Source organism: Humulus lupulus, chromosome 3 (assembly GCF_963169125.1).
Source record: "Humulus lupulus chromosome 3, drHumLupu1.1, whole genome shotgun sequence".
In the NCBI taxonomy this organism is placed as follows: domain Eukaryota; kingdom Viridiplantae; phylum Streptophyta; class Magnoliopsida; order Rosales; family Cannabaceae; genus Humulus; species Humulus lupulus.
The window spans coordinates 237,044,144-237,052,616 of record NC_084795.1 but is presented as its reverse complement, the minus strand read 5'-3'; positions in this window follow the sequence as shown (position 1 = coordinate 237,052,616).

The following is an 8,473-nucleotide window of genomic DNA, read 5'->3' as shown; positions in this document are numbered from 1 at the left end:
AGTCAGTATTATTGCTATATACTGGATATTTGATTACAGGGTCTTTCTTACAAGAGAGAATCCAACCCTTATTTACTCCCAGGGTCTCCATATTTATAGGAGAAGGCACCTGGGAGTTGGTAAGAAGGCCATCTCGTGACCTTCTTACCTATCGTATCAACTCTGTGACATTCATGATTAATTCCTAAACCTGACACATAAGTGTGGTCAAATCAATAGGTAAGGAGATAATGGGCCGCACGGCCCAACCCAGTCGTGGGTGTCTGAATACGCACGTTCCTGCTGCGTGTCCGAGAAGTCAGGGGCATATCAGACACGTGATGTCTGATATATGCACGTTTACCTTGCGTGTGTTGACTTTACAAAGGGTCATAGCCTCCAACTCTAGCTCGTACCACGAGCTGGATACTTAACTCGACCTTCGGCCTTCTGAGTCCGGACCCAGTCCTCAGGCGATCTTGGTGAACCCTGGGGTTACCTCGAGCTAAGGAGGTATGATCTTATGATGGCAGCTCCGGTTTTGGGGATGTCCACGAGATAACCATGATTAGGCTGCAACTTAGCTCGCTAATCAGCCCGTTGGAAAATCAGGGCGTACATCTGCCCCCCAAGCCCCTGCTCGTGGCAGACGATGTCGTACAAGGCCACAGTAGGGACTTTTAAGCTTCCCCATGAACTCTCCACATTCCACACTTTACGCAGGCGCCTGATACGTGGAACATCATGGTTGGTGACGGTACGTCTTCCGAGAACCGCATTTAATGGCCTAGCCTATGCCCAGCCGTCGTTTCGTATTTCGAGTGGAGGGCCTTGGATCCCACATCAGGGCCATCCAACGGCCCTTTTTACATGACCTTTCGCGTATATAACAGGGGTGGCCACCCTACGCATGGGCCACCCTTTCATTTGAACTTTCTCAGAACTTCTTTCCTTCTTCTCTCTTCATCTCAGAAGAAAAAACCCTCTTCTTTATGACTGCCATTCTCGGTGTTCAAGAAGCTCAGGCTTAAGGACTCCTTCACAGCTTTGGAAACAAATACTCCGATGAAGCTCCTACCTAGGCGACACCTTCATCCACCTCCCAACCAAACACTCTGTAAGTCTCCTGACCATGCGTGTTTTGAAAATATTTTCCACTGTAGCTTAGGCAAATATTTACTGTAGCCACATGCAAGGGTTTACTGGTTTTTGTGGGTATGAAGGGTGAAAGCCTTTTAGGTTAGGGTATTTTTGCTGTAGGAAATCGTTTAGGAGTACGGTTTACAGGATGCATTTTCTGGGGAAAATTTCTGGGTAGGAGTTTTGGAATTTTGGGTACAAAACCGGGTAGCTTAGGGGACACGCTTCACAGGCGGTTTTGCCCTCTTTGCCTACTGAAACTTTCCCTCCAAGGCAAATTCTATCCTGACCCTCTTGACATGCGAATTCCGAGTAATCAGGGTGGGAGCACAGGCGCGTGTTCATAGAACAGTGTGGTCTCACTCTCCACGAGCTGGGCTTAGCTCAGCTCGTGCAAAGAACATTTGATTTTTCCTCACGCTTAGGTCGCCTTTTCTGAAATATTTTCTTTTGTTCGCTAGGCGACCAGATGGCACCGAAGAGGAACGCTCCAAAGAAGATCGTCGGCAGCTCGTCCTCCCAGCAAGACAAAGGAAAGGCGGTGATGCCGGACTCCCCGATCCCCAACTTTGGGCCGGCAGTGGAGCAGGAGCTCGAGGTGGCTCTTGATGCATTTTTCGAGGCGGAGAGGATCGTCTCAAAGATTATCGACCAGACGAAGATCAACAAGCTATTCCTCTCACACAACATCGAGCTGGGGAGAGCATCAGTGATTGCCTGACCTCCCGCGGAAGGTGAGCGGAGCTGCGCGCCGCTCAACGAGGAATTCGCGGCCTGGAGCGGCGAGCATTTCAAGGCGGGGGCATTCCTCCCGCTGGACCAGTATTTTGCTGACTTCCTAAATTATGTGAAGTTGGCCCCGTTTCAGCTCCCCCCCAACTCTTATCGGTTGTTGGCGGGGTTGAGATATTTATTTTTGAAGCACGAGTGGGAGGTCCCCACTCCAGCGGACATTTTGTACTTCTTCTGCCTCAAGGCCAGTCCGGATCAGCGGGGGCGAGGCGACGGGTTTTACTACCTAACCCGATTTTCCAATACAGCTGTGGTCATTGAGCTGCCCAGACACCCCAACGACTTCAAGGATCAATTCTTTATGTCGACGGTGTTCAGAAACTGCGAGCTCCACTACTTCAATCGTCCTCGTAAGTGTGTTTTTTTTTTATCCTTAGCTCGTAAGTTAAGTGTCGTTTAGCTCCTCCCGTATCCCTTTCTGACTTAGACTAATCTTGCAACCATCTTCGCGAGGACAGAGAAATCAGTGACCCTCGGGGCCCAATACGAGACACTAGCGGGCTTGCCCCCCAGTGAGAAGGATTACCGCGTGCTCGTAACGGACGAGACGATGGTAGCCTGCAAGCTGATTTTCCCAAATCAGACTTTGAACCTAAGGAGGCCCCGGGGGCTTCCCCCAGCCCGCGACATCAGACCCATCATCATGGAGCAGGTCGCGGGAGATGAAGATGAGGAGGACGAGGATGACGAAGTTCCACTCGTGAGGAACAGGAAGCGGGCTTTGGAGGTCGCCCAGAGGACGGGCAAGGAGAGGATCCAGTCCGGAGCAGCCGCGAGTCCTTCTGGCCAAGGTAACCCTTACATGTTTAGGAATTTAGATAGGGCCACAGTAGACCCCTGGCTAGCTAGGTTCAATCCTAGGCAGCTCGTCCATCGTCACCGAAGTGATCCGGACCTGAACACAACCCTGCTCCACTATGTCGACCGGCTTGTGCTGGACTACCAAGATAGCCGGCCTAGGGGTACCGTAGTAGTAGATAACACACAAGCCTTTAGGTCGATCCTATTCGAGGATTATGGGACCAACCTTCGGTCATGGCCATCACTCCGGAGGGGTGTCGTAGCTCCGGGGCTTAGGCAATATGTAGAGGAATCTAGCCCTGAGTCAGCCTCGGACCCAGAACTTGCGCCAGCTCGGGAAGTAATTGACTTAGATTCTTCTTCTAGCTCGGGGGGTAGGATTCCCTTTAGTATACATATACTTGAATTTCTCTCTTTACCCCTATGTTTTTGTTTCTGTATGATTGCCAACTCTTGTACTAACCATGTTTTTGTTTTGACAGAAGAGATGTCTCAGCCCGAGGAGAGCCTGGGAGGTGCGTTCGCCGGGGGGAATCCCCCAGCTGGGGCCGCTGGGCCAAGAATGAAAAGGCTCCGGACATCCAAGCACACAGCTGGGACCCCCACCAAGTCTCCTGCAAAGGAGAAGGAGCAAACCCCAGCTTCCCAGGTCGTGGGAGCGGTTCCTCCTGCTGCAGGGGGAAGCAACATGCCCCCACCCTCTCCACGAGCTTCGGCCGCTGCCCGGGATGTAGGAACGGAGCTCGAGGCTACGGCGATCGTACCCTCCGAGGTACGCATCCCAGTCAACCCCCAGGACCTGGAGAAGATTCCAGAGGCCTTCCGGGGAACGGTGTATGAGTCGGCGAACTACGCCGTCAGCCACATATACAAGTTCAACGAGAAGGAGCTTCGGGCCATCGAAATCAGGAGCCCGATGGGTGTGCTGGAGTCTTCGCTGGGCATGGCCATGACGGTAAGCTAACCTTAACCTTTTTGTGGTTTTTTATTGTTATACTTTGCCCTGTTTTTTTTCTTGAGGCAATTGCCTTTCCACCTTCGCAGAGCGTCGTTGCCCTTCATCGGAGCATCATCAGGACCAAAACTCAGCTCGAGGATATGAGGAGCGAGCACCAGACCTCTCTGCAGGCGGCTAAGGATGCCTTGGCGGCCTCGCAGGCCGAGTTGGAAAAGACCCGCTCGAAGGTCCGAGAGCTCGAGACCGCCCTTGCCACCTCACGGATCGATCTAGATGCCGCGAAGGCTGAGGCCAAGGCCGCCCTGGAGGCCGAGCAGACAGCTTCGGAAAAAGCCTTGGAAGACCTGTTCTACCATTGCTGGGCCTACAACCCAGACGTTGACTTCTCCTTCCTGTCAGCGAGCCTCTGGGAGCGCTTGCTGGTGAAGTTCCAAGCTCGGCTCGATAAAGAAGCGCCCTCCGAGGCCGAGGAAGGCTCTGGCGCGGCTGAGCAAGGCGAGACGGCGACCTCCAAGGGGCCACCTGGTGGAGCTTAGGGCTTTTTTCTCTTGTGCCCTTTCCTTCAATGTTTTTTAATATTTTTGTGTAACCTTTGCATGAGGTGCTTCCACCTCGAGACAATTCGACTCAATTTTATTTTTAATTGATCCACTTTCTTGCCCCTACGTATTTTGGTTACGATTTTTGAAAAACTTAGTTCGCGTTAACTTTTATCCATATCTCGAGCTCTTTAGGAAGAACAACGATCAATAGATTTAAATCAACTTCTAAGTTTTATGACCCGGTTATATCCAGGAACTTAATTTGAAAACTTAGTTCGTGTTAACTTTTATCCATATCTCGAGCTCTTTAGGAAGAACAACGATCAATAGATTTAAATCAACTTCTAAGTTTTATGACCCAGTTATATCCAGGAACTTAATTTGAAAACTTAGTTCGCGTTAACTTTTATCCATATCTCGAGCTCTTTAGGAAGAACAACGATCAATAGATTTAAATCAACTTCTAAGTTTTTATGACCCGGTTATATCCAGGAACTTAATTTGAAAACTTAGTTCGCGTTAACTTTTATCCATATCTCGAGCTCTTTAGGAAGAACAACGATCAATAGATTTAAATCAACTTCTAAGTTTTATGACCCGGTTATATCCAGGAACTTAATTTGAAAACTTAGTTCGCGTTAACTTTTATCCATATCTCGAGCTCTTTAGGAAGAGCAACGATCAATAGACTTAAATCAACTTCTAAGTTTTATGACCCGGTCAATCGATAGGAATCAACTTCTAAGTCGTTAAGGAGACCTGGTTATATCCAGGTACCATATGCCCCCCAAGTAACTGGGAAAGGGTCTTTCGTGGTTACTTTAGATTACACTTGAAAACATGTACAAATATAAAAAAAAAAAAAAAAAGCTGATTCTCATTGCTTAAAAAATATATATATGTGGCCTTCTAGGCCTTACAAGTGAATCATTGATAGTATTTCTTTAAATGGATGGCGTTCCAAGTCCACGGGACTGCCCCTCCATCAAGCCGAGCTAACTTATAAGGTCCCTCCTTAATGACTTCGATGACTTGATATGGTCCTTCCAAATTTGGTCCCAAGACTCCATCTTTGGGGTCCTTACCGGCTAAGAAGACTCTCCTTAGGACCAGGTCACCAACGCTGAAAGCGCGCTTTTTGACTTTGGAGTTGAAATAGCGAGTGACCTTCTGTTGATAATGGGCGAGCTGGAGTTGCGAATCTTCCCGCCTTTCGTCAACTAAGTCGAGGGAATTTCACAGTAGCTCGTGGTTACGGTCCTGGTCGTAAGATTTGACCCTATGCGAAAGCACCTTAACCTCCATGGGGAGGACTGCCTCACTCCCAAAGGTTAGGGAAAAAGGAGTATGACCCGTAGGAGTCCGATGCGAGGTCCGGTATGCCCATAGGACCTGGGGGAGCTGTTCCGGCTAGACCCCCTTCGCTTCATCTAATCTCTTCTTGAGGCTCGCCTTTAGAGTCTTGTTGACAGCTTCGACCTGGCCATTCGCCTGAGGATAGGCCACGGAGGAGAAACTTTTCACAATTCCGTACCTTTCACAAAACTCGGTGAACAGGTCGCTGTCGAACTGAGTTCCGTTATCAGAAACGATCTTCTTGGGCAGGCCGAATCGGCAAACAATGCTTTTAACCACGAAGTCAAGCACTTTTTTTGACGTTATCGTCACCAAAGGTTCTGGCTCAGCCCACTTCGTAAAGTAGTCGACGGCTACTACGGCGTAACGGACCCCACCTTTTCCAGTTGGGAGGGCGCCCACCAAGTCGATCCCCCAAACAGCGAATGGCCATGGGGACGAGATCATCTTCAGCTCAACCGGAGGAGCTCGAGCAACTGCGGCGAATCGCTGGCACTTGTCGCACTTCTTGACATACGAGATCGAATCCTTGGACAGAGTGGGCCAGTAATATCCTTGCCTTAGGACCTTTAGGGCCAAGCTCTGCCCCCCAGCGTGATCTCCACAAAAACCCCCATGCACTTCCTGCAGGATGGCCTTTACTTCGCCTGGAAGCACACATCGGAGGAGAGGTAGGGAATGCCCACGTCGGTATAGCATCCCGTCCACCATCGTATACCTCGGTGCTTGATACAGGACTCGTCGCGCATCATTACGCCCTTCAGGCAGCTTTCCCTTGACGAGATACTCATGGATGGGGGTCATCCAGGTCGGCCTGGCATCGATCACCTCGACCTCCGTCCTGACATCTTCTATGCTTGGTTGTTCCAAGAATTCTATTGGTACTAACCCCAAGGTCTCTGTTTCCCCAGAGGTGGCGAGCTTGGCAAGAGCATCTGCGTTAGCGTTCTCCTCCCGAGGTATCTGCTCGATTGAGCCTCGCCTAAACGCGGACAGCTCAACTTTTACCTTTGCCAGATAGGCGGCCATCTTGGGTCCTCGTACTTGATATTCGCCCAGAACCTGGTTTACCACGAGCTGGGAGTCGCTGAAGCATCGGACGAAGCTCGCCTTCAACTCCTGGGCTATCCTCAGCCTGGCCAGCAAAGCTTCGTATTCAGCCTCGTTGTTGGAGGCCTTGAATCCGAATCTCAGCGCCGAGTGGAATCAATGTCCCTCGGGGGATATCAAAATGATTCCAGCTCTGGAGCCGTTCTCGTTGGATGAACCATCCATAAAGATCCTCCACGACGCCTGGGGTAAGGCGACCTGGGGTGAGTCTTCTGCGGGATCCTCCTGGAATCCCGTGCACTCTGCCATAAAATCGGCCAGGGCTTGACTTTTTATAGCAGTTCGCAGAGTGTACAGAATCTCGAACTGACTGAGTTCGATTGCCCACTTTAACAAACGTCCCGATGCTTCAGGTTTTTGCAAAACCTGCCTTAAAGGTTGATCGGTCATGACGTGTATCGAGTGGGACTGGAAGTACGGTCTGAGCTTTCGAGAGGCCGTGATGAGGCAGAACGCCAATTTCTCCATCAACGGGTACCGGGATTCAGCTCCGAGAAGTCTCTTGCTGATGTAGTAGACTGGTCTCTGAACTCGGTCTTCTTCTCGTACCAATACGGCACTAGCTGCATCCTCCGTGACAGCTAGGTAGAGAAAAAGAGGCTCTCCTGCCTTTGGTTTGGATAGTACGGGTGGCTCGGCCAGATGTGCCTTCAGGTCGAGGAATGCGCTTTCGCACTCTTCTGTCCATTCGAACTTCTTGTTTCCTCGGAGCAAGTTGTAGAATGGCAAACACTTATCGGCGGACTTGGAAATAAACCGATTGAGGGCTGCCACTCTTCCTGTCAGGCCTTGGACATCTTTTCGCGACCTGGGCGAGGGAAGCTCGAGCAGTGATCTGATCTTGTCGAGGTTTGCTTCGATTCCTCGGGTATTGACGATGAACCCCAGGAATTTCCCTGATGCGACTCCAAAAGTGCACTTCTGTGGATTAAGCCTCATGCCATATTCCCGTAGTATCTTAAAACATTCTTCCAGGTCGGAAACATGGTCACCGACAATCTTTGACTTCACTAGCATGTCATCGACATACACTTCCATGTTTTTTCCGATCTAGTTCGCGAACATTCTATTGACTAACCTTTGGTAGGTAGCTCCGGCGTTCTTCAGCCCGAACGGCATGACCTTGTAACAATAAACGTTAGTCGGGGTCATGAAACTGGTATGCTCCTGATCCGCCGGATTCATGGCGATCTAATTGTAGCCCGAGTACGCGTCCATAAATGACATGAGCTCGTGCCCCGCCGTGGCATCTACCAACTGGTCAATCCTTGGTAGTGGAAAACAATCCTTGGGGCAGGCTTTATTCAGGTCGAAGAAGTCTATGCAGGTTCGCCATTTTTCGTTGGGCTTCGGGACCAGCACGGGGTTGGTGACCCATATTGGAAACTTGGCTTCATGGATAAAGCCACATTTTTTGAGCCGGGCTACTTCTTCTTTTAGGGCTTCAGCCCGGGTCGTTCCTAGGCGTCTTTGCTTCTGGGACTTGGCGGGAATGCTTTTGTCCAGATGAAGTGTATGCATGATGACACTCGGGCTAATTCCCACCATGTCCTCATGGGACCATGCAAATATGTCCAGGTTATTTCACAGAAACTCAGTCAGCTCCGCCTTCCTCTTGCTGTAGAGGTTTTTCCCGAGCTTGACCATCCGTGATGGATTCTGCGGATCAATGTTCACTTCCTCGAGCTCCTCAATAGCCTGGAACTCGGATCTGTCCTCGCCTATTCGGGGGTCAATATCCTCCCTTAAGACGACATTTTCCCCTTCGGCGCTTTGAGGTTTTTCAATCTCAGGA